Source organism: Myotis nattereri (assembly GCF_964212035.1).
Source record: "Myotis nattereri genome assembly, chromosome: 15".
In the NCBI taxonomy this organism is placed as follows: domain Eukaryota; kingdom Metazoa; phylum Chordata; class Mammalia; order Chiroptera; family Vespertilionidae; genus Myotis; species Myotis nattereri.
In genome coordinates this window covers 54,074,206-54,100,742 of record NC_138090.1, presented here as the reverse complement: position 1 = coordinate 54,100,742, position 26,537 = coordinate 54,074,206, and the positions used below count along the sequence as shown (strand labels likewise).

General features: G+C 42.5%; 1 long non-coding RNA gene across 1 annotated transcript; it reads left to right on the top strand.

Moving 5' to 3' along the window:
* Window positions 1-1,606: 1,606 nt before the first annotated feature.
* Window positions 1,607-20,497, top strand: LOC308530468. Its single transcript, XR_013996858.1, has 4 exons — window positions 1,607-2,034; window positions 5,325-5,451; window positions 16,797-16,870; window positions 17,742-20,497. It is a non-coding gene; the product is annotated as an uncharacterized lncRNA (long non-coding RNA).
* Window positions 20,498-26,537: the final 6,040 nt, after the last annotated feature.

Genomic DNA, 26,537 nt, shown 5'->3' with positions numbered 1-26,537 from the left:
GTCGCTAGGGTGCTCTTGTGGGCGATCCTGACGGGAGTCAGAGGTGCGGGCTGCACTCTGTCCTGCTCCCTCTGCGCCCCCCACCAGCAGTGCCATCGCTGCAGCTGAAGTGTGTGGATGTTCTTTGTTAACCGAGACCCCGAGGCAAGCTTGGCCTGTAGGACGAAGTAGAGCAGAGGGCTACCGCTCGGTGAGGCGTGTAGCAAAGCCCCCAAAGCCCTCATGGCTTTTATTTGGGGAGTACAACAAATAACAATGGGGTACAGCAAGTGACAATGATTAACAGGCATGCTTATGAAATCATCAAAGCTAAGTTATACATTATACTATTAATTTCCCTTGTTATACAAATACTCTTTCCACCTGCAGCAGTGCATCCTCCCTTGAACTTTCCATGCCCTCATGGACTATTTATCACCTCAAGGAACGTTCTGCCTCTGAACAATAAGTCTTTCTTGCAAGACTTTCTTCTGATGTGTCCCGCTTGCAGGCTCCCGCCTTTTCCTGGCAGAACGTCCTCTTCTAGTTAACTTCATTCTGCTTGACCCGCGATGGAAGTGCGCTGAACCTCCCTGGGTGCGGCTAAACCCGCCCTCCTAGCCCACCTGGCCCGGCCCCCACCCCGCGTCAGCAGATTTGGAACTCTGCCCTGAGCAGGTACAGCTGGGAAACAGCCACTTAAAATTTAAAGAATGGCTCCACTTGCGAAGGTTTGACAGTTACTCCCCCTTCGGCCCCCTAGCGGCCCCCTAACTCCCTGCCCCCTGCCAGAACACCTCTACAGGGCTGCTGGCCAGAGCCCGCCCCTCTGAGGCCTGTGGAACGCTCCTCAAAGCTTCCATAACTACAGTCCCAGGAAACAATCATGCCCTCCTCCCCTAATCAGCACCTGCTACCTTCCAGGGTATCCGTGGGCAGTTGGGGGCATTCAGGCTGGCAGGACGTTGGGGGGTGGGGGAGTTGTGGGCAACCAGGTCGGCAGAGCGGGGAGAGAAGCTGGGGGGGAGCAGGCCGGGAGGGATGGCACTTTCCAGGCAGGCAGGAAGGTAAGTGGTTAAGAGCCAGCGGTCCTGGATTGCGAGAGGGATGTCCGACTGCCACAGGGATCGAGCCTAAACCAGCAGACGGACATCCCCCAAGAAGTCCCAGATTGGTGAGGGTGCAGGCCAGACTGAGGGACACCCCCCCCCAACCCCCCTGCATGAATTTCATGCACCAGGCCACTAGTTTTATAATACTTTGCTTCCAATTGCAACCTTTATTCACTCAGAGGGGAGAGACTTGTCTGTTGGTCATGGGTGCCCATTTCCTGGGATGGCCACGTGGAGGTGACCTGTGTCTGCCACCACCTGGTGCTTCTTTCAAGGAATATTAGAGCCTTAGGTTTGTTGCTGTGGTGTTTTGTGTTTGTGTGTGTGTTTCTTCCACAGATTGACTTTTTCTGTGTCTGACAATTTATTATTTAAAAACATCCTGAGATAAATCCTCTGGGTCTTCTCAGATCCCCCGAGGAGCTTTAAGAAATGCCCACAGGGGCACTTTCCCCCATGGAGTTGGACAGCTGCTCTGGGTGGGGCATCCTTGGTTACTGAGGGCCTCCAGGTGATGGAAGGTGAGGACAGGGATTAACAGGAGGGGTGCAGGATGCCTTTGTGAGAGTGGGGAGCAGGCTTTGTTCAGGGGAGGTCAGGGGGGTGCTCTGTTTGGTTTGTGGGGTCAGGACAGCAGCTCACCTCATTTCTGTAGGAGTTAGTGGATGTCTTTGGGAGAAGAGACACATGAATACACACTCAAAAACTCACAGTGTGGTCTCCATGTAGGAGCTCATTGTTCCTCACTCTCTCCTGTGACCAAGGACAGGAGGGGTGGCCTTTTCCTCATTTCCAGGTCCTTCTGACTGTGAGTGTCGTGTGAGCTGATTAAGACGCTGTGCTGACGTCTTTGAAGGCACAGTCTGTGACTCCTCAACATAGTGTCACCTGAGAAATCAACCCAGACCCCGATCAGGACCAGGGCCAAATGGCTGCTTCTCAGGTAAAAGATGTGTCCTGGGTCACAGGCTATCTAACATCTGGTGATTTATATGTCTACTTCTGATGAGAAGTGAGAAATACTCAAAGGGTATTGTTCTTATCGTTGCAGGTTGTTTTTCCTTATCTCATTACTTTTTAAAAGATATTTTTATTTATTGCAGAGAAGAAGGAAGAGGGAGAGAGAGATAGAAACATCAATGATGAGAAAGCATCATTGATTGGCTACCTCCTGCTTGCCTCCCACTGAGGATGGAGCCCACAACCAGGTCATGTGCCCTTGACCGGAATCGAAGCTGGGACCCTTCAATCTGAAGGCAGAAACTCTATCCACTGACACAAACTGGCTAGGGCTCATTACTTTTTTTTAAAATGTATTTTATTGGTTTTTCACAGAGAGGAAGGGAGAGAGACAGAGAGTTAGAAACATCAATGAGAGAGAAACATTGATCAGCTGCCTCCTGCACACCACCTACTGGAGATGTGCCCGAAACCAAGGTACATGCCCTTGACTGGAATTGAACCCAGAACCCTGCAGTCCATAGGCCAATGCTCTATCCACTGAGCCAAACCGGTCAGGGCTACTTACTTTTGTGTTTTGTTTTTTCTATCATAGTCAATGTCAGCAGTTGTTATAGTTATCTTTCTCTTTTTTTCCCCCTCTCTTTTGAAAAATATTTTTTTATTGAATTCAGAATTGGAATGAGAGGGAGAGAGATGTAGAAATATCAATCAGGAGAGAGAATCATTGATCAGCTGCCTCCTGCAAACCCCCCACTGGGGATCTAGTCTGAAACCTGCAGTGCCATCGCTGCTGGATTCCTGATCAGGAATCCAGCCCTGCCCTTCTGGTTCATAGGTCTCTACATGTCAGCCACACTGGCCAGACTATAATTCTCTCCTTTTTCCCAGAGCCTTCTCTGCATTCATTTCATGCAGCCTCCCCAGGTCAGGAAGCATTCCTAACTTTAATTAGTGACTTTCAACTACTGAAAACATCCCTTTTGTGACAGATCAAACTTGGAAGGCAGCCATGTCTAACATCCCTACTGGGATGGGTCAGAGGCTCAGGTATCAGTGAAGAAGGCAAGTGTAGGTGTTAGGTTCAAGTGGCTGCAGCATCAGCTCTAGATGAGAGGTAAGAAGATGCACATATGCCCTAGCTGGTTTGGCTCAATGGATAGAGTGTTGGACTGCAAACTGGAAGGTCCCTGGTTCAGTTTTGGTCAAGGGCACATGCTTGGTTTGCAGGCTCGATCCCTAGTCAGGGACGTGCAGGAGGCAGCCGATCAATGATGCTCTCATCATTGATGTTTCTATGTCTCCCTCTCCCTTCCTCTTTGAAATCAATAAAAAATATACTAAAAAAAAAAAAAGATGAGGCACATCTTACTGCTCAGAATAGCTCAAAGGTCTGAAAGCAGACAGAAGAGACTTGATCACTAGATTAGTATGAAGTACTTGCTATTTAAATGTTCCATCAGCTTATAGAACATGAGGTACACGTGGATTGACATTTGCAAAAATTAGTGTTTAATTGTAATCATTTCCACATAAGTATTTCTTTTTTGATGTATTTTTGCCAGTCATGTCAGCAGGGGTGACCTGTCCTTCCATGTGTGTCTCTGTTCCTAAACTGTTAACATTATGTCAGCTACTTTTTCCTTTTTTCCCCTCAAGTACATTTTTATGAATTTCAGATAGGAAGGGAGAAATAGAGAGAGATCGAAACATCAATGATGAGAGAGAATCATGGATTAGCTGCCTCTAGCACAGCCCACACTGGGGATCGAGCCCACAACTTGGTCGTGTGTCTAGACCAGATATCAAACCAGTGACTTCTTGGTGCATGGGTCAGCCCTCAACCACCGGGCCACACCAACCGGAGCAGGCAAGATAATCTTGTTGTAAGATTACTCAGAGTAGCCGAAACCGGTTTGGCTCAGTGGATAGAGCGTCGGCCTGCGGACTGAAAGGTCCCGGGTTCGATTCCGGTCAAGGGCATGTGCCTGGGTTGCGGGCATATCCCCAGTGGGAGATGTGCAGGAGGCAGCTGATCGATGTTTCTCTCTCATCGATGTTTCTGACTCTCTATCTCTCTCCCTTCCTCTCTGTAAAAAATCAATAAAATATATTTAAAAAAAAAAAATTACTCAGAGTAAATTTCCAACTAGGATTGTCATTCCTATGTGTCATATTCTATGAGAACTGTACTCTATGAACAAACCCTTTTAGTTCCAAGTTCTGTATGAATTTTTTCCTTTTTTTACTGTGTATTCAGAATTATGGCACATGATGCAGAACCATTGGCATCACAAGTAAAAATTGAGCTTGTGCCCTGACCGGTTTGGCTCAATGGATAGAGCGTCGGCCTGTGGACTGAAGGGTCCCGGGTTTGATTCCGGTCAAGGGCATGTACCTTGGTTGCGGGCACATCCCCAGTAGCGGGTGTACAGGAGGCAGCTGATCGATGTTTCTTTCTCATAGATGTTTCTAACTCTCTATCCCTCTCCCTTCCTCTCTGTAAAAAATCAATAAAATATATTAAAAAAAAAAATTGAGCTTGTGACACGTGTGGAAACACAGGCCCTGTCTCAGAACCTGGATCAGAATCTGTGTCTTTACAGAAGTCCCTTTCAGTGTGGTCTGCTTCACAGTTGCGAAGATGTCCCTATCCTTCCAACCCACCAAGTCATGTACAGCTGAGAAATATACCCCACTGACCCTGAAGGATGCAAACACAGCACTCAGAAATCCATATGCCTGAGTCCTGGCCTTAATTTTATTTCATTTAAAAAAATTTTTTAATATATTTGTATTTATTTCAGAGAGGACGGGAGAGAGAGAGAGAGAGAAACATGAATGATGAGAGAGAATCATGACTTGCCTGCCTCCTGCACACCCCCTACTGGGGATGAAGCCTGCAACCCAGACATGTGTCCCTGACCAGTATCAAACCTGAGACTCTTCAGTCATTTTATCCACTCAGTGCAGTTCCTAGGGAGCAGGCCAAGGGTCTATCCATTGAGCCAGACCAGCTAGGACGATGCCTTAATTTTAAAGTTCATTTTCCTCTAAAGTAAAATCTGTACCGTGGGTTAGTGGACATGTGTCATCCTCATTTGTCAGTGTTAGAAAACACATCAGAGAATGTTATTACGGCAACGTGATCTTATTGGATGATTCAGGATATTCCCCTAGGTCCAAACCACTTCTCCCTAAACACTGTTTTCATGTTGGGTGACATTATGAACTCTTCTGGTGACCTCTTGGTAACTGTGTGTTTTCTTTCAGGGACCATTGACCTTCAGGGATGTGGCCATAGATTTCTCTCAGGAGGAGTGGGAATGCCTGGACGCAGCTCAACAGAAATTGTACCTGGATGTGATGTTGGAGAACTACAGCAACCTGGCTTCTCTGGGTGAGGATGGCTTCCTTCCCGAGTTCCTACTCCATCTCCAGGGTTTTGTTTCCTTTATTATTTTAACACTAGAGGACTGGTGTACGAAATTCTCCCGGGGGTAGGGTCCCTAGGCCTGGCCTCCCTGCCTCCTGTGCTCCTCCTTCCCTTACTCCCTCAGCGCCTTGCTGCCGCTGCTGGTCACCTGCCATGTTCCCCTGGTGGTCAGCGCAGGTCCTAATGAACAACCGAACTCCCACTCTCCCAGTTGAATTCAGAAGTGGACAATTTGCATATTAGCCTTTTTATATATATAGATAGATGTCTAGGGGCCTTCTGCTTTCTATGGTAGATTTTTGCTCTCGAGGAAAAATTGGGCCCTAGCTGGTTTGGGTTAGTGGATAGAGCACTGGCCTGCAGACTGAAAGGTCCCGAGTTCAATTTTGGTCAAGGGCCAATGCCAGGGTTGTGGGCTTGCTGCCCAATATGAGGTGTGAAGGAGTCAACTAATCAATGATTCTCTCACATCATTAATGTTTCTATCCCTCCCTGCCTCTCCCTCTCTAAAAGCAATAAACTTATGTATCTATTTTTAAAAAGGAACAAATTGGGCTTCTTTGGTGTAGAAAAGAAAGGCTTTGTGATGTATGTGAATTAGAAACTTAGTGTTTGCACACTTTACATGTTGTCCACAGTGATTAAGATAGTATCAAAAATAATATTTTAGAAAATAATTTTCTAGAATATTCTAAGATTCTCCCATGTCTTCTGGCCATTGAGCAACCAGGATTGGAAATGGGAAAGCCTTTATCAAAATTCACACTGCATTTTCTTATATTTTTGTATTTTTTAAGATTTTCTTGATTTCAGGGAGGAAGGGAGAGTTAGAGAGAGAAACTTCAGCTGGTCATTAATTGATTTTTTTGGTACCTGCCCGACCAGAGAGAAAACCTATGACTTTGGTATATCGGTACAATCATTTAAGCAACTGGCCTACTACCTGTGCAGGCAGATTGTATTCTTTTACATAGTTCTCTCCATTTAGGTTTTTTTAAAAATATATTTTATTGATTTTTTACAGAGAGGAAGGGAGAGAGATAGAGAGCCAGAAACATCGATGGGAGAGAAACATCGATCAGCCGCCTCCTGCACATCCCCCACCGGGGATGTGCCTGTAACCCAGATACATGCCCTTGACCGGAATCGAACCTGGGACCCCTCAGTCCGCAGGCCGACGCTCCATCCACTGAGCCAAACCGGTTTTGGCCCCATTTAGGTTTTTATTATGTCTTTTCATGGCTTGATGTATTATTTCTTTATAGTAGTGATTAAGACTTCCTTGAATTTCCTTCAGTGTATTTATCCATTCACTTGTTGACAGGCCTCTTCTTTGTTTTTAATTTTTGTAAATTATGAATAAACAGCCCCTTGTAGGCTTTTATGTAGATAAAAGTGTTTTTATTTTTTAAATACATTTTACTGACCTTTTACAGAGAGGAAGAGAGAGGTTTTAGAGAGTTAGAAACATTGATGAGAGAGAAACATCGACCAGCTGCCTCCTGCACATCCCCTACTGGGGTCGTGCCTGCAACCAAGGCACATGCCCTTGACCGGAATCGAACTGGGACCCTTGAGTCTGCAGGCTGACGCTCTATCCACTGAGCCAAACTGGCCAGAGCTGTAGATAAAAGTCTTAATTCTTTGGTTTAATAGTGAGGAGCCCAATTAGTGGATCCCATGGCAAGTTTATTTATTTTTTTTAATATATTGATTTTTTACAGAGAGGAAGGGAGAGAGATAGAGAGTTAGAAACATCGATGAGAGAGAAACATCGATCAGCTGCCTCCTGCACATCTCCTACTGGGGATGTGCCCACAACCCAGGCACATGCCCTTGACCGGAATCGAACCCGGGACCTTTCAGTCCGCAGGCCGACGCTCCATCCACTGAGCCAAACCGGTTTCGGCTTTTTTTTTTTTGGCAAGTTTATATTTAATTTCATAAAAACCTCCAGACCATCTTCCCAAGGAGCTGTAGCATTTGACATTTTCACCAGCAGTGATTGGAGTTCCAATTGCTCCACATCACCAAGACATTTGGTGGGGTCAGTGTTCTGGATTCTGACCCTTTCAATGGTGGTTGAGTGTTGCTTGCCTGCTACTTCTCATTGTTATAATGTGCATTTCCTTAGTGACATATGATGTGCAGGATCTTCTGATTTTCTATGTGTATATATTTTTTAGTACTTGCATTAAGGTGTTTGGCTCCTTTCAGTCATGTTGGTTATTTTGTCAATGTTGAGTTTGAAGACTTCTTTCTCTGTTTTGCATAATTATCCTATACATGTTGTCCATATACACACACACACACACACACACACACACACACACACACACACATATATTGATTTTAGAGAGAAAGGGAAAGAGAGAAACCTCAATGATCAGAGCGAATCTTTGATCAGCTGCTTCCTGCACACCCACTACTTGAGATTGAGCCGGCAACCTGGGCATGTGCCCTAACCAGGATTCGAACCATGTCCTCCTGATTCTTAGGTTGATGCTCAACTGCTGAGCCAAGCTAGTCAGGGTGTGTTAACTTTTACAAATAAATTTTCTCAGCCTGTGGATTTTCGTTTTTCTGTTGTAGATAACATATTTTTTGTTTTTTCTTTAATGTTTGAGTTGATACATTGGGAGTTTCTGTTTTAATACAGTGGATTGAAATACAAGTATGGTTATGTATTTAACTCTCAGGAATGTGCAGTGTATAAAATAAATGTAGTTTTATATTCAACTAGAGGCCCAGTGCACGAATTCTTGTGTCTGTGGGGTCCCTCAACCTTGCCTGCTATATCGAGCTGAAACCTCCTCTCCGAAACCTGCTCTCCAACATCCCTTGAGAGGTCCTGGGTTACGAAAGGGCACAGGCCAGGCCGAGGGACCCCACCAGTTCATGATCGGGTCCTAGTAGAGATGCAGGAGGTTGGTCACCTGGGGAGGGACCACAGGAGGGCTCCAGGGCATGTCTGGCCCGTCTTGCTCAGTCCCAATTGGCCGGACCCCAGCAGCAAGGTAACCTACCCCTCGGAGTGTCTGATCCTGGTGTTCAGTGCACATCATAGCGAGTGGTTCAGCTGCCTTAGCATATAATTAGCGTAATGCTTTGATTAGTTGAACGGACAACTGGTCGACTGGACACTTAGCATATTAGGCTTTTATTGTATATGATAACGTCTAAGTTATATTTGCAGCTGTTGTGTCATTTCTGGAATAAAGATATAGTGAGTCATGTCTTGAAGATGAGTTGAGTTATAAATTTTGTTTCCTTACATGTCATATATCAAATGAAGTCTTTTAATTTATTTTGAATGGTAGAGCATCATTATAAAAATAGTCCTTTTTTCCAGTCCCATATCTTCACTATTGCAAATAGTGCTGCAATGGATATATGGGTGGGTATATCTTTTTAAATTTGTGTTCTCTGTATAAATCCCCAGAAATGGAATTGCTGTGTAACCTGGTACTTGTTTGTAAATATTGGAAAATCCTCCATCATGTTTTGTTAGTGACAGCACCAATGTGTTTACAATCTTGCTGATGGTGCACTAATGTTCTCATTGCTCCATTTCATTTGTAGTACTTGTTGTTTTTTGATTTATGGATGATTGCCATCTTGTTAGGTGTTTGGTGGTATTTCATGGTGGTGTCCATTTACATTTCTTTGATGATGCATGATTTGAACATCATTTAATATGTCTATTGCGCAACTTGATGTCCTGTTTGGGAAATGTCTATTCAAGTCTTCTGCCCACTTTTAATCATATTATCTTTTTGGTGTTAAGTTGTGTGAGTTCCTTATATATTTTGGATCTTTAGCTTTTGAGGATGTAACATTGCTGGGTTTATGTTTTTGTTTATTTTGTTGTTCCTTTTGGTATGCCAAACTTATTCTTTTGTAGTCTCATTTATTTATTTCTTGGCTTCTTTGTTATGCTTCAGAATATCCAAACCAGTACTTTAAAGATCGATGGTAAAGTTCATTGACTATGCTTCTTTCAGTGTTTTCATGGTTTCAGGTCTTATATTTTAGTCGTTAATCCATGCTGAGATCATTTTAGTTCATGGCCTATGAACTGGGTCTAGTTTTATTATTTTTTCATGTGTCTGTTCCGTTTTTGTTGCACTACTTGGTGAAGAATCTGTCTTCACCTATTGTGTACTATTGCCTTCTATCTTACAGATTAGTTAACCATATAACTTTGGACATTTTTTAAGTTGTGTTACTTCTTTTGCACGTTTTCTTGTAAAAGGTCTGTATATAATCTGCATATTAACTACTTATCAAATAATATGCTTTGAAGAAATATTTTCCCATTTCGAAGCTTGTATTTTTAACATACTGACAATTTGCTTTAATGTGAAGTAATTTTTATATGGGGTGTAATTCCTTTTGACTGTTTTGTTTACCTTTCCTTTTAGTGATATAATAAAAAATCACATGTCATAAAAACTTTTATGTCCTAGCTAGACTGGCTCAATGGATAGTGTGTCAACCTGTGGACTGAAGGATCCCAGGTTCGATTCCAGTCAGGGGCACAGGACCCAGTTGCAGGCTCAACCCCCAGTACGAGCCATGCAGGAGTCAGACAATCAATGAATCTCTCTTAATGTTTGTATCTCTCTCTCCATCTCTATTCCTCTCTGAAATCAATAAAAATGTATTTTATAAAATGTTTTCTATAAGTTTTTTTAAAATAGATTTTTATTAGCTTTATGTTTCAATCTTTTATCCATTTTGGTTTAATATTTGTATATGGCATTTAATAACAGTTCAATTTCACTCATTCCTTTACATGTAGACATCTGAGTATCTCAACACTATTCGTATATGTGAGAATATCCTTTACTACTTTAGTGGTATAAGCAACCTTGTAGATTATTTTACCTCATTCCTGAGAAGTTGTAAGTAGGGTCTTTATTTTACAATGCTTCTTTTTTTTGTAGTTGTTGTTAATCCTCACATGAGGACATTTTTTCCATTACTTTTCAGAGAGAGTGGAAGGAAGGGAAGAATGAGGGGGAAGAGAGAGGGCAACATCGATGTGAGACACATCGACTGGCCCCCTCTTTCTCACACTTCAACCCAGGTGGGGTAAGAATTTGCAGCTGAGGTCTGTCCCTTTAATGGGAATTGAACCTGCAGCCTTTAAGTGCACAGGATGATGCTCTAACCCTGAGCCACACTGGCCAGGGCCTACTGTGCTCCTTTATTTACCTGTGTCTTAACGTGTTGATGATACTTTTGGATAATGCCAGTTTTGAAATATTTTTTTAAATCAGGAAGCATGATGCCTTTAAGCTTATACTGTCTCTTCCATGTTTGTTGTGGTTCCCTGGTGTCCTGAGTCATTTCATATCACTTTTAGAATGAGGTTTGCTAATTTTGTGAAAAGTGTCATTGGGACGTGGATAGTGACTGCTTTGAATGTTTATGTCAACCTTGGGTACTGGTGACAGCTTATACTGTTAGCATTCCAACTTAAGGTCATTGCATGTGTAGTTAGTTCATTTATTGAGTTCTTCTTTAATTACAGCCAGCACTAATTTATACTCTTTTATTGATTTTAAAGGAATAAAGCAACAGGGGGAGGGAGGGAGGGAGGGAGGGAGGGAGGGAGAGAGAGAGAGAGAGAGAGAAAGAGAGAGAGAAGAGGAGGGGAGGGGAGGGGAGGGATTTATTTCCCGACTTATTTATGCATTCATTTGTTACTTTTTTTTTTAATATATTTTATTGATTTTTCACAGAGAGGAAGGGAGAGAGAGAGTTAGAAACATCGATGAGAGAGAAACATCGATCAGCTGCCTCCTGCACATCTCCCACTGGGGATGTGCCCGCAACCCAGGTACATGCCCTTGACCGGAATCGAACCTGGGACCTTTCAGTCCGCAGGCCGACACTCTATCCACTGAGCCAAACCAGTTACCGCCATTTGTTACTTTTTTAATGACCCTTGAGCAAAAATCAAAAGTGCAATATTTTGGTATCAGGACCACACTCTGAACAATTGAGCTAGCTACTCAGGCAAGGTGAGAGAATCCTTTTCTTATCTGTGATATAGGCACCCTTGTTGAAGATCTTTAGACCCTATCCTAATTTTGTGAAAAGTGTCATTGGGACGTGGATAGTGACTGCTTTGAATGTTTATGTCAACCTTGGGTACTGGTGACAGCTTATACTGTTAGCATTCCAACTTAAGGTCATTGCATGTGTAGTTAGTTCATTTATTGAGTTCTTCTTTAATTACAGCCAGCACTAATTTATACTCTTTTATTGATTTTAAAGGAATAAAGCAACAGGGGAAGGGAGGGAGGGAGGGAGGGAGGGAGAGAGAGAGAGAGAGAGAGAGAGAGAGAGAGAGAAAGAATTTGTATATAGGCCTTTATTCTACCCTGCTGTATTTATTTCCCTCTGCATTAATGTCTGCATTGCAGGTTTTTGTTTATTATTTTTAATTTTTTTATTGATTTCAGAGAGCAAGGCAGAGGGAGAGGTACATTGTTATTAACTTAATTAGGGTACTCCTAAGGCTTAGGAAGAGCCATACTGAAGGGGCCAAAGAGCCGCAGTTTCCCGACCACGGGTTTAGGTCACTTTGGGTACTAATGACATCTGATAATGTTAGCATTTCAAAGTAGAATCATGGAATGTGTTTTTCAACTTAGTGGTTTCTTCTTCAATTACAGCCAGCAGTGTGTGCGCGTGCGTGCGTGCGTGTGTGTGTGTGTGTGTGTGAGTGTGTTTTATTTTGTTAATCCTCACCCTATGATATTTTTTCCATTGAGTTTTACAGAGAGTGGAAAGAAGGGAGGGAGGGATTGAAAGAGAGAGACAGAAATATCGATGCGAGAGGGACATGTTGTTGTCTTCTTCATATGTCCCAAATGTGGTTGGGATCAAACCTGCCACCATTTGGTGGGTGGCTCCATGCTCTAACCATTGAGACACACTGCAGAGGGTAGTCAGCAGTATTTTATGCTTGACAGCATACAAATCATGTACCTTCTTAGGAACGAAACTGTTAATATTTCATTTTCAATTATGCTGTTATTCATGTAAATACATAATTAGTTTGTTATTTTGTAGTAATTTCTCTCATGTACAGGAGCACAGCTAACCTCGTTGGTTGGTTCTATATACCATGTTTTGAGAAATTAATTAGACATATGTATATATTATTAGATATATAGAGTCTGTGATTTGCAATACAGAATTCTGTCACCTATTAGCAAGATCATTTTATTTTCTATTTTTTTTATGACCATGGGAACCACTTAAAATATCTTAAGGTTATAACAATCTACCTTAAACTCATAGTGTCAGTTGCATACAAAAACTCTGCTAATTGCTATTTCTACCCATGTACACACGAGTTGATATCACATTATTTTTTACATTGTATGTCTTATAGCAGAGATTTAGGATTTTATTCCTTTTATTTTTTATAAATACATTTATATTTCAGAGGAGGAGATGGGGATAGAGATAGAAACATCCATGATGAGAGAGAATCATTGATGGGCCGCCTCCTGCACACCCCATACTGGGCAACGAGCAGGCAACACAGACATGGGCCCTGACCAGGAATCGAATTGTGACCTCCTGGTTCATAGGTAGACCCTTTACCACTGAGCCATGCTGTTCAGACTATTCCTTTTATTTTCTGAAGTTCCACAAGAGAAATCAAAGTGATATGTGTTTCTTTTTTAGAACACCACAAATTTTTATATTTCTCTATATTTTTCCACAAACAAGGAATCTTCATTATGTTCATATTTTAGTGTTGTATTGAATTTTTAAATGACCTCCAGAAGTAATTTCTTAAGGATTATTTATAGGGCAGGTCTAACAATGAGAAGGTCTAATAATGAGAAAGTTTTGGTGCTGGAAAAGTTTTTCCTCTCCATTGTTGATCATCTGTTTTGTCAGTATTTTTGTTGGATGGTTTTTGTTCATTTATCAGTTCCGTGTTGTTTTTTTTTTTTTTTTAATATATTTTATTGATTTTTTACAGAGAGGAAGGGAGAGAGATAGAGAGTTAGAAACATCGATGAGAGAGAAACATCGATCAGCTGCCTCCTGCACATCTCCTACTGGGGATATGCCCGCAACCCAGGTACATGCCCTTGACCGGAATCGAACCTGGGACCCTTCAGTCCGCAGGCCGACGCTCTATCCCCTGAGCCAAACCGGTTTCGGCTATCAGTTCCGTGTTTTATTTCATGCCCTTTTTTTTGCCCCCAATAGTATTCTGCTTAGAAACCCCCTAATGATCTTAGAGGACCTGTCTTTTCCATGAGAAGTTAAATTTTCACTAGAGGCCTGGTGCATGAAATTCATGCACTTGGGAGGAGTCCCTCAACACGGCATTCACCCTCTTGCTGTCCGGGAGCCCTTAGGGGATGTCTAACTGCCATGGGTGTGGAAGAGGCTCCCGCCACCGCCGCTGCACTCACCAGCTGTGAGCCCGGCTTAGGGCTTCTGGCTGAGAGGCATTTCCCCTGTGGGAGTGCACTGATAACCAGGAGGCAGCTCCTGCATTGAGCATCTGCCCCCTGGTGGTCAGTGCACATCATAGCGACTGGTAGTTCCACCGTTGAGTCAATTTGCATATTACCCTTTTATTATATAGAACTACAGGCCTGGTGCACAAAATTTGTGCACTCGGGGCGGGGGCAGTCCCTCAGCCCCTCCTGCGCCCTCTCACTGTCTGGGAGCACCCAGGGGATGTCTGACTGCCAGTTTAGGCCCACTTTCCATGGGCCAACTAAGCTGTCAACTCCCTGTGGGAATGCACTGACCACCAGGGGGCAGCTCCTGCATTGAGCATCTGCCCCCTGGTGGTCAGTGTGCATCATAGCGACTGGTCATTCTGATATTGGGCCAAAACTGGCTCTCCTACATCCCCTGAGGTGTCCTGGATTGCGAGAGGGCACAGGCCAGGCCAAGGGACTTCACTGGTGCATGATCGGGGCCAGGGAGGGATGCGGAGGATGACCTGACAAGAGAGGGGCTGCGGGAGGGCTCAGGGTGTGTCCAGCCCATCTCGCTCAGTCCTAATCAGCTGGACTCCAGCAGCAAGCTAACCTACCTGTCAGAGCATCTGCCCTCTGGTGGTCAGTGCATGTCATAGCGAGCAGTTGAGTGGCCTTAGCATATCATTAGCATATTATGCTTTGATTGGTTGAACGGCTGACTGGACAACCGGGCACTTAGCATATTAGGCTTTTATTATATAGGATAGGATATTCTGTTAAGATAGTATTCTGGTACTTATGATACTTGCATTGTTTTTTATCTGTTCTCATGTTTATATTCATTCTACTTAGAATTCAGTTAGCTGCTTGCGTTTATATGTCTCTCCAATTGTCAGGATCTTACATGATTAATTTTTTAAAATATATATTTTTTATTGATTTTTTTTTTACAGAGAGGAAGGGAGAGGGATAGAGAGTTAGAGACATCTATGAGAGAGAAACAACAATCGGCCGCCTCCTGCACACCCCCCACTGGGGATGTGCCCGCAACCAAGGTACATGTCCTCGACCGGAATTGAACCTTGGACCCTTCAGTCCGCAGGCCAACGCTCTATCCACTGAGCCAAACCGGTCAGGGCATGATTAATTTTTTATATACCTAGCTACTCCTTTCCACATTCCTGTCTTTATGGGGTCCTCTTGGAGGTCGATTTATTAGTGTCAGGGATTTCTGAAGTTCTCTTCATATTTGCACATGTTTGTTGACTTTTATTCATCAAAATGTTAATTAAGTAACATTTTAATAATTTATGTACAAATTCTTTGATTATTTAATTTTTATTATTTTTTTATTTTTTTAAAATATATTTTATTGATTTTTTTTTACAATAAGCGACCTACAGGATTGTTTTTTTATTATTGATTTTTTTTTTTTTTTACAGGGAGGAAGAAAGAGGGATAGAGAGTTAGAAACATCGATGAGAGAGAAACATCGATCAGCTGCCTCCTGCACACTCCCTACTGGGATGGTACCCGCAACCAAGGTACATGCCCTTGACTAGAGTTGAACCTGGGACCCTTCGGTCTGCAGTCCAACACTCTATCCACTGAGCCAAACCGGTCAGGGCTTAATTTTTATTTTTAAAATATATCCTTATTGATTTCAGAGATATAGGGAGTGGGAGAAAAAGATAGAAACATCAGTAAACAGAGAGAATCATTGATCTGCTGCCTCCTGCATGATCGGTGATCAAGCCTTCAACCTAGGCCTGTGCCCTGATGTGGAGCCAAACCATGACCTCCTGGTTCATAGATCGACCCTCAATCACTGAGCCACTGCTTCCAGGCAAATTCTTTGATGTTTTAAGTTGAAAATGTCTTTCATTAATGATTCTACTATATTTGTTAATTCTGGTATTATGTTTTGAAATATGCCCTTTTGGTGTGGCGTTTATAAAATATTCTCTCATTGTATTTTTATTTTGGATATATAATGTTTTGGTGATATTATATAGTTGTATTCCCCCCTCCCCCTTATTGGCATTAAGGTATTTATTTGCCATTATTTTTGAGATAATTAATATACTTGCATTAATGTAGTGCCAGTTGGATTACATTTATTCTGTTTTCCTTATGGTACACTTTTTCTGTTTCTTTGCATTACTTGATATCTTTTGTTGAGATTCTGGAATTATAAACAAGCAGGCTTTTGAACATGCTTTCTATAGGAGGAAACAAATAATAACCATCTGTGGCACAAATTCTACTTTCAGGCAATACTATTTTCAGGATCTATATTCTTTGTTCGGTTGTCTGTTTAATTTCCCATTTGGAAATGTTTTCTGTTTCTTTTTCAGACCCACAGTATCTTTTCAGGCTTGATATATATCTTCAGTATCACAGTCTTTGTGGTGTTTGAACTATTTCTCATTGTTTCTTTGTAGCAGCTACCACAGGGTATTCACCCTTTACTGCAATTCTGTTCAAACTCTGTGTCATGTACAAGAGACACATGTTCTTCAAGAGCCCTCAAAACAGGGAGATCATTGATCATACACTTTCTTCATCTTTCTCTCTCTCTCTCTCCAGTGAATAAACTGGGAGTGTTTTTATAATATTGCTACTGTGTGCCAGGGCGTTTGAGCAGGTATCATTGGCAAATGTAAGCAACTCTTTGATGTGAGTTTTCTTCATTGTACCTGTCTTGAGCTTTGTTTAAATTCATCACTGGCTCTTGGAATCATCCAAAATGTCATTTGGTCAATACTTGTTGGTAACTTCAAGATGCACTCATCTGATTGTCAAAACTAAAAATATGTTTTCTTTCAGCTACATCATCTAAAGATAACCAGGCCTTTATGCTAAAGCTCGGAGTACATGATTTATTCTCTGAAATAATACTGGTAAGATATAAAAGATGTTGCTTTGATAATGCACACTTAATGAAAGCCTTTGAATTTGAGAAAGAGTGTGATGAGAAGAGGTGAAGTGAATATAAATAGAAGAAATCTGAAGCAGTTATCATAATGAAACTCTTGTTATCTAAAGAAGTCAGGTGTGTTATGCATTTGGGAAATCTTCCAATTTAAAGTCAGTTACATTGGCAAATCAATGTGTTTCTGCACGTGAAAGTCAAAATCAACTTTTTACTGTTATGTATTCTTGGAAAGAGAATTTGGAAAAACTAGGAATTCACATAGTCTCTAGAATAAATAATTATTTGAATTGTTTAAAATGTAGGGTGGAATTAAACTTTCCATCATTTCTAAAATATATAGATTCATAATGTATCCATAAAATTAAAATGTGCTGAATTTGGCAATTTTTATGATATTTTTTATCAAAAAATATATCTTTATTGATTTCAGAGAGGAATGGAGAGAAAGAGGGAGAGGAAAACAACAATGATGAGAGAGAATCATTCATTGGCTGCGTCCTGCATGCCTCTCACTAAGGACCATTTTCACAGGCAGGCCATGTCCCCTTACTGGGAATGGAATCATGATCTTGTTCATATGTCAAAGCTTAACCACTGAGGCATGATGGCTGGGCAGTTTGGAAATCTTTTAAACAAAGATTCATTCTTCCTCTGACAATTAATGTTTTGTATTTATTTTTTGTCTATAATTTTAATAAATTAGGAAAGCTTTTCCTAATTTTAATAAATTAGGAAAGCTTTTTTAATGAGTATCACAAAATGGTTCTTATGGAACAAGCATTTTTCATAAAATTGTAACTGTCAGTAAAAGTCTTTCTATCTCCCATTATCACCAGAGTACACATAATGGAGATAGCAGTTATCAATGGAATGAACATTGGAACAACTTTAAGCAAGAGTCATATCTTAATCATCGGACAAGTGAGCTTGCAGACGACCGTTGTAAAAGTGGAAAAGTATTTGACCAAATGTCCAATCACAATATACGTCAGGTTATTCCTATTGTGGAGAAGACACACAAAGGAAGTAAATGTATCCAGTCTTTTCAGCAGTCTTCAAAATACCGTGAACAAGAGAATATACATGCTACGGAGGAGGCTTACAAATGGAATCCATGTGGGAGAGTCTTCAGTCTAATATTCAATCTAAATAGACGCAAAAAAGTTCATAGTGAAGAAAAACCTTATACATGTAAAGATTCTATTAAAACGTCTATTTGGCCTTCAGGTTGTACTCTAAATCAGACGATTCATACTGGAGCAAACCCTTGCAAATGTAAATCATGTGGCAAAGCCTTTAAATATCATTCATCTCTTATTATACATAAGGCAAGATTTCACACTATAGCAACATTTTGCAAACTCAGGGAAAATAGAAAAGACTTTAGTCAGTCCTCAAGACATACCCAACATCATACAAATAATATTCAAGAAAAGTCTTATAAATGCTCAGAATGTGGCAAAACCTTTAGTCGGCCCCCAAACCTTATTCTTCATCAAGGAATTCACACTAGAGAGAAACCTTATAAATATAGAGAATGTGTCAAAGCCTTTAACAACCATACAGTTCTTACTAATCATCATAGTGTTCATACTGAAGGTAAGCCTTATAAATGTAGAGAATGTGGTAAAGCATTCCTCCACACCTCAAACATGTTTCGACATCGGAAAGTTCATACTGGAGAGAAGCCTTATAAATGTACAAAATGTGGCAAAGCATTCAGTGAATCCACAAACCTTAATCGACACCAGAGAATACATACTGGAGAGAAGCCTTATAAATGTACAAAATGTGGAAAAGCATTCAGTGAGTCTGCAAACCTTAACCGACATCTGAGAGTTCATACTGGAGAGAAGCCATATCAATGTAGAGAATGTGACAAAGCCTTTAGCCGGCCCTCAACTGTTACTATTCATCAGAGAATTCACACTGGAGAGAAACCTTATGAATGTAGAGAATGTGGCAAATCCTTTACCAGCCATGCAGGTCTTACTAAACATCAAGGTGTTCATACTGAGGATAAACCTTATAAATGTAGAGAATGTGGTAAAGCATTCCTTCATGCCTCGAACATGATTCAACATCAGAAAGTCCATACTGGAGAGAAACCATACAAATGTAGAGAATGTGGCAAAGCATTTAGCGATTCCTCCTCCCTGAATAAACATCACAGAGTTCATACTGGAGAGAAACCTTATAAATGTAGTGAATGTGGCAAAGCCTTTAGCACTTCCTCCTCCCTTAATAAACATCACAGAGTTCATACTGGAGAGAAGCCTTATAAATACAGAGAATGTGGCAAGGCCTTTAGGCAGTCCGAATCCCTTAGTTATCAGAGAGTTCATACTGGAGAGAAGCCTTATAAATGTAGAGAATGTGGCAAAGTATTTAGCCAATCCTTCTGCCTTAATCGTCATCAGAGAGTTCATACTGGAGAGAAGCCTTATAAATGTAGAGAATGTGGCAAAGCCTTTAGATGTTCGTACTCCCTTAATATACATCAGAGAGTTCATACTGGAGAGAAACCTTATAAGTGTAGAGAATGTGGTAAAGCCTTCAGTGATTCCTCAAAACTTATTCGCCATCATAAAATTCACACTGGAGATAAGGCTTATAAATGTAGAGAATGTGGCAAAGCCTTTATCCGGTCCTCACACCTTACTTATCATCAGAGAGTTCATACTGGAGAGAAGCCTTATAAATGTAGAGAATGTGGCAAAGCCTTCAATGAGTCCAAAAGACTTAATATACATCAGAGAGTTCATACTGGAGAGAAGCCTTATAAATGTAGAGAATGTGGCAAAGCCTTTACATCTTCCTCTTCCCTTAATCTACATCAGAGAGTCCATACTGGAGAGAACCCTTATAAATGTAGAGAGTGTGGCAAAGCCTTTAGATGGTCCTCACAACTTACAAAGCATAAGAAAGTTCATACTGGAGAGAAGCCACATGAATGAAGAGAATGTGGCACATCCATTGGCAGCTCCTCAAACCTTACTGCATATCAGAGAAGTCATACTGGAGAGGAGCCTTATAAATGTGAAAATGTAACAAGGCCTTTAATGAGTGTTCCTGCCTTATTGTACAGCAGAGTTCATACTTAAGAGAAGTATTACAGATATGAGGAGTGTCAAAAGCCCTTGACCAGCAGTGAGAAGTTATTGAATGTCAGAGAATTCTGACTGCAAACAAGCCTTATGAATATGAAAAATGTAGTGAAGCCTTAAAAGTCATGCATGTATTACTGCACATGAGAGACTTCATACTGCAGAAGAAACCTTTCAAATGTAGAGCATGTGCAAGATCCTGTACTTTTGGAAGCTACCCACTGTCTTCACTATTAGAAAAGTCTAAACAGGGAGCCTGGAACATGGTTCAACCTTGAGCCCTGGCAAGGGCCAGAGTTATGAACCGATTGTTTAGTCGATTCAATGGGGGCTCAAGCTATTTCCTGACCAAATAGTCTCAGAGTAAATCTTTACTAATATTTACTGACCTTTAAGATAGTCTGTCTGTTACCGGAATTGCCTGCCTGACCAAGGGATATATGTGTATCCAAAATTGAATAAAAGGTTGGCAAGGCCTGGTCACCATTTTAAGTCCTTCCCCTTGTGTTGGACTTTCCGGCTGGCTCCCAGTATTTCCAAATTATTACTTCTTGTCTCATCTCTGTCATTTTCACGTGGCCCTTCTCCAGATTCTGAACCCTGAAACCACACGGGATGTGGCTTGCACACTGTACCGAGGTCAAATGTTACTGGTATCAGAGACTTTTATAGTGCAGGAAATTCTTACACTGTAAAAATTTGAGAAATCACTGGCTGGCTTGCGTCAGTGGTTTAGCTTGGCTATATGAACCAGGAGGCCAGAGTGCAATTCGTGCTCAAGGCACAGGCCCTGATTGGTGGCTCAATTACAGTTGTCGGTCATTCAAGAGCCAGCCGATCAGTGATTCCCTCTCATCATTGATGTTTCTGTAGCCCCAACTATTTTCCTTTCTGTGTTATAACAATGGCATCTAAACTTCTTTCTCCACATTAGCCCTTCAGGCCCCTGTAGCTTCTGTTCAGTACTTTGGAATTTTACTAATGATGTAACTAACATCAGAATTTGGCAAATATTTGCTTTGCATTCAGGAAGCTCACCATTGAATTTTTATGCTGGATTCTAAAGTTTTGAATATTATTAATTTTTGGAATATAATAAATTGGCTTCTGTGTACTTTATAACTGGAATGATTTCTCTTGTCCTGATTTTCATTGGAATCCTGAAGAAATTTCCAGTGTTACCTCATTAACTTTTTCCTTCAGGTAGAATCAACCAGTTTAAAACCAATTTTATTTTCCATTAGTTAAATGTAGCTGAATGTTGGTCAATCTAGAGCAGCCGTGGGCAAACTACGGCCCGCGGGCCGGATCCGGCCTGTTTGAAATGAATAAAACTAAAAAAAAAGAGACCGTACCCTTTTATGTAATGATGTTTACTTTGAATTTATATTAGTTCACACAGACACTCCATCCATGCTTTTGTTCCGGCCCTCCGGTCCAGTTTAAGAACCCATTGTGGCCCTCGAGTCAAAAAGTTTGCCCACCCCTGATCTAAAGGAACCCCAGAGTCCATGGCAGATTTGAAGTTGAAGCATTTTATTATTTTGCATCAAAAATTATTTTGTATATTGACAGCATGACCACAGGTATGTTTATAGGCATTAGCTGTCCTTGCAGTGTTTTCCAAACCGTGACTGTAAATTCCAGGGACAGCAGGTAAACAGAGATTGAAATGAAAGCCCCATATTCGTTCTTTCTCCAGTGTACTGTTGTAAATTTGTATAAACTGGTAATATCAGATGCTTTTCATGGGCCAACCCAAAGGATCACACAATAATTAAAGAAACTAGATATTGGATACTCTTCTACTCTACTCCCTGACATTCCCATGGAGCATTCATATGTATAAGAATCTCCTGATATTTAGTCTCTAGGTCTCTATCTGGACCAGGGGCTTTATGGTTTTGTTCTGTTTGGGACAAACTATTGGATCTGGATCATTCATAGGAATTTGATGTTACCTAGACAATAGTTCCATTTTCTGCTACTGGAGTGAGGAATATCACAGAGGTTTATTAATATAAAATAAAAAAGATTTGTTTTTCACATCGTCATTGGGAAAATAGATGAAGCAGACATTGTTTCTAGGTTGAGAGGTCCTTCTGTCTTCATTTTGTCCAGAATGCATATCCTTCTGCTTTGGGGTGAAAAGCTCTAAGTCCAAGATTTCAACATTTTTAATCTCATGGCGCAAATGGAGTAATTATTGAAATTTAGAGGTCTATCAAAGTATATATTTGGCAGTCTGTCAAAAAAATGTCTAAATTTAACTCATGCTCACCACACCGCTATTACTGTGCAGGCCTTTGTCACATTTTATTTGACAATCTATGGGTAATGTAGTCTGTGCTAGTGAGTAAATAGCCAGGTGTTCCTTGTTGTAGCACACCAGTTTGGCCAGTGTGACATTCCTTTTGATAATCTCTGCTTTAAATTTATCCAATCCATCTTGTCTAATGAGTCATTTAAGACGAATTTTTCCTTACTGACTTTTTTTTCCTCCGGCAGATCTATCCAGTGATGTCAATGGGAAGTTAAAGTCCCCTTCTAGGACTGTATTAATTAAATTAATTATTAATTTAATTAATTTAAAAATGCCAGTAACTACATACCTATCAATAATCACTTATAATATAAACGGGTTAACTGCTTCAACCAGAAAACACAGGGTAGCTGAATGGACATGAGATCTATACCCATACTTATGCTGTGGAAATGAGACCCATTTCAGATCAAAAGACACCACATGAAGGTAAAGGGTTGCGCCGAAACCGGTTTGGCTCAGTGGATAGAGCGTCGGCCTGCAGACTGAAAGGTCCCAGGTTCGATTCCAGTCAAGGGCATTTATCTGGGTTGTGGGCAAATCCCCAGTAGGAAATGTGCATGAGGCAGCTGATCAATGTTTCTGTCTCATCGATGTTTCTAACTGTCTCCCTTCCTCTCTGTAAAAAAATCAATAAAATATCTTGTAAAAAAAAGAAAAAGAAAGAACGTAAAGGGTTGGGAAAAAAGTTATCTCATGTCTAGCTTTGGGCTCCAAGGAAACTCTGCAGAGAATGTTGCTCTGGTGAGAGCTCTAATCCTGGACAGTGTACATATAATAGGCATGAGGATAACCGTGCTCAGAGTTAGCTGACCCATGCGGAAGCGCTGCCTTTTAGTGAGGTCAGCACGTAAATAGTTTTTCATTCCCCAGAAATTTGTTTTGGAAGGAAAAGTAAAAGGAGACATTCTACATTATGATCAATGGCCCATTTATGACATTATAGGGATTACTAAATTAATAACATTCATTTGACAATGTATGCCCAGAACTCAAAGACTTCAAAGATCACAACTTACTATCAATATATTTGTCTTTTGAAAAATACACTAATTAAAATTTCTCTCCCACAGTGTTGGAAGGTACCTTATGTTATCAGGTGCCTACCCATGAATGGATATCTGTGTCTGTCCCTGAAACTTCCCTCATCTACAATAGAAATCAGTCTTTTCAAAAATGAACAGCCCAAAGATCATAATTAGACAGCCATCCGAAGACACTGGTGCAGCCTGTCAAATCAATGTTACTGTTAATATTGGTAGTAATTAATAATAGGCTTCTTTCAAGCCTACATATATGTATCACAGATATTAATATTACTGAAGGTGTATTATATGGTCGTAAACTATAAGAAAATATAATACTAAACAATATATAACACATAAAACAAAATCCAAATCATAATAACAAATTTAATCTATTGTGACATACCAGTGTAGCTCAGTTATTGAGCATAGACCTAGGAACTGGGAGGTCAGGGTTCCATTCCAGGTTGGTGTACATGCCAGGATTTCGGCTTCATCCCCAGGGAGAGGCATGAAGGAGACAGCTGACCCAGGATTCTCGGTCATCATGTTGCTCCCTCTCCCTCTCCCTTCCTCTCTGAAATCAATAAAAATGTATTGAAAAGAGGAGGAGGAAGAGGAGCGGGAGGGGGAGGGGGAGGAGGAGGAGGAGGAGTCGCCGCTCAGCTCAGGCTCAGGCCCCGCCCACCCCGCAGGGAGGCGCATGCGCAGTTCCTCGCAGACACGGAAGCGGCTGTGGAGGGGAAGGTGGCGGTTCCCCCTGAGGAGGGTGTTTGTCTTTAAAGCTGACGCTCCCCGTCCCCCTCCCCGCAGGGAAGGCTGAGGGCGCTGCCGCCGCTGGAGTCCTTGTTGGGGTCCCCGCCCCGGAGCCTCTCTCAGCGGTGAGTCCGCGTCCCGGGAGGCTGCGCGGTGCGGGCGCCACGTTCCTTTGGGAGGAAACGGAGGCCCCGGCCCGGGGTCTCTCCGCCTGTGGCTGTGGCCACCGCCTGCCGCGCGGTTTTCCCGCTGAAAACCGTTCCCGGGGCCGCCGGTGCTCCCCGCGGGGCTGAGAGTCTGGGTCAGGGGGTTCCCGCCCTTTGCGCCCCTCCCCCCCCCGCCCGGCGCTTTCCTGGGGGCCTGCACCTCCCTCCTAGGCCCACCCCCATTTAATAAGGGGTCTGCCTGCCCGGGGAGCACAGTGTCCATGGGGGGTGGGCTCAGGGGGAGGACGCGGTGTCCCCTGAAGAGGCGACCTGCCCTCAGGGAGGGGCTTTGTGGGCGCGGTGACTGCGGGGGGCGGGGGCCCAGGCTGGGGGGTCAGGAGAGGGAGTGAGAGACAGACACGTGGGCGGGAGAAAGGGCAGCGAGGGGTCCACAGAGAGGGGCCCATAGGGGGTGTGGGGGGGACTGGACGGCGACGGTAGGAGTGAGGGGGTCACTCGGGAAAGTGGCCTGAGGAGGAAGGAAGTGGAGACACAGGGAGGAGGGGGACCCAGAGAGAGGAAGGGGGCCTGAGAGGGAGCGGGTCCTGGGGAGCAGACGTGGGGTCCGCACAGGACGAGGCACTTGAGACAGAGACACTGGTTCCAAGGGGGAAGAGTTGGGGAGCGAGTGCAGGGACAGAAAGGGGGGCTCAGGGATGGAGGGAGCAGAGGGAGCAGCCCTGAGTCAGCAGCTGTGGGAGCGGACAGACGGGAACAGGCAGCAGAGGGGCCGCGGGCGGGGGGAGGGGGAGACGCAGACGTGTGTGGAGATGGAGCCTCAGAGACCAGGAGACAGAGCCCCTGAAGGGAAGTAGGTTTCAGGAGTTTCATGGTCCAGGTGTAGGACAGACAGACAGAAAAGGGGAGAGAGAGCAGGGGAGAGGGGGACACAGGAAAGGACCCCAGTGGAGGGAAAGGGAGCAGGAGACAGAGACAGATCCACAGACAGAAATACATGTAGTGGGAGGAGGGGCACACTGATCTGGCTGAGGAGTGAGGTAATGGAATTTGGATGATTTAGTTTTGAAGTATATCAACTTGTGGAGTACCTGTCTATATACAGTGGGGCCCTGACTTACCAGTGTCCCGACTAACGATTTTTCATGATACGAGCCCTCTCTCCGCCGATTTTTTGCTTTGAGTGGCGAACTGAAATTCGGGTTAGGAGCCAGCTTCATATACCCCACCGCTAGTTGACGCCGTGAACACCACATCATCAGCCCAGCATCATGTGTCTCACTTGCTCACATTAAGATTTGACATACTGCCGAAACCGGTTTGGCTCAGTGGATAGAGCGTCGGCCTGTGGACTCAGGGGTCCTGGGTTCGATTCCGGTCAAGGGCATGTGCCTGGGTTGCGGGCACATCCCCAGTGGGAGATGTGCAGGAGGCAGCTAATCTATGTTTCTCTCTCATCAATGTTTCTAACTCTCTATCTCTCTCCCTTCCTCTTTGTAAAAAATCAATAAAATATATTAAAAAAAAAAAGATTTGACATATGAGTAATTTTATTTTTTTATTTTTATTTTTTTTAATTAAATCTTTATTGTTCAGATTATTACATTTGTTCCTCTTTTTCCCCCCCCATAACTCCCCTCCCAGTTCCTGCCCCACCCTCCGCCCTCACTCCCCACCCACTGTCCTCATCCATAGGTGCACGATTTTTGTCCAGTCTCTTCCCGCATCTCCCACACCCCTTTCCCCCCCAAGAATAGTCAGTCCATTCCCTTTCTATGTCCCTGATTCTATTATAATCAACAGTTCATTCTGTTCATCAGATTATTTATTCACTTGATTCTTAGATTCACTTGTTGATAGATGTGTATTTGTTGTTCATAATTTGTATCTTTACCTTTTTCTTCCTCTTCCTCTTCTTAAAGGATACCTTTCAGCATTTCATATAATCCTGGTTTGGTGGTGATGAACTCCTTTAGCTTTTCCTTATCTGTGAAGCTCTTTATCTGACCTTCAATTCTGAAAGATAGCTTTGCTGGATAAAGTAATCTTGGTTATAGGTTCTTGGTATTCATCACTTTGAATATTTCTTGCCACTCCCTTCTGGCCTGCAAAGTTTCTTTTGAGAAATCAGCTGACAGTCGTATGGGTATTCCCTTGTAGGTAACAGAGTTTCTTTCTCTTGCTGTTTTTAAGATTCTCTCTTTATCTTTTGCTCTTGGCATTTTAATTATGATGTGTCTTGGTGTGGTCCTCTTTG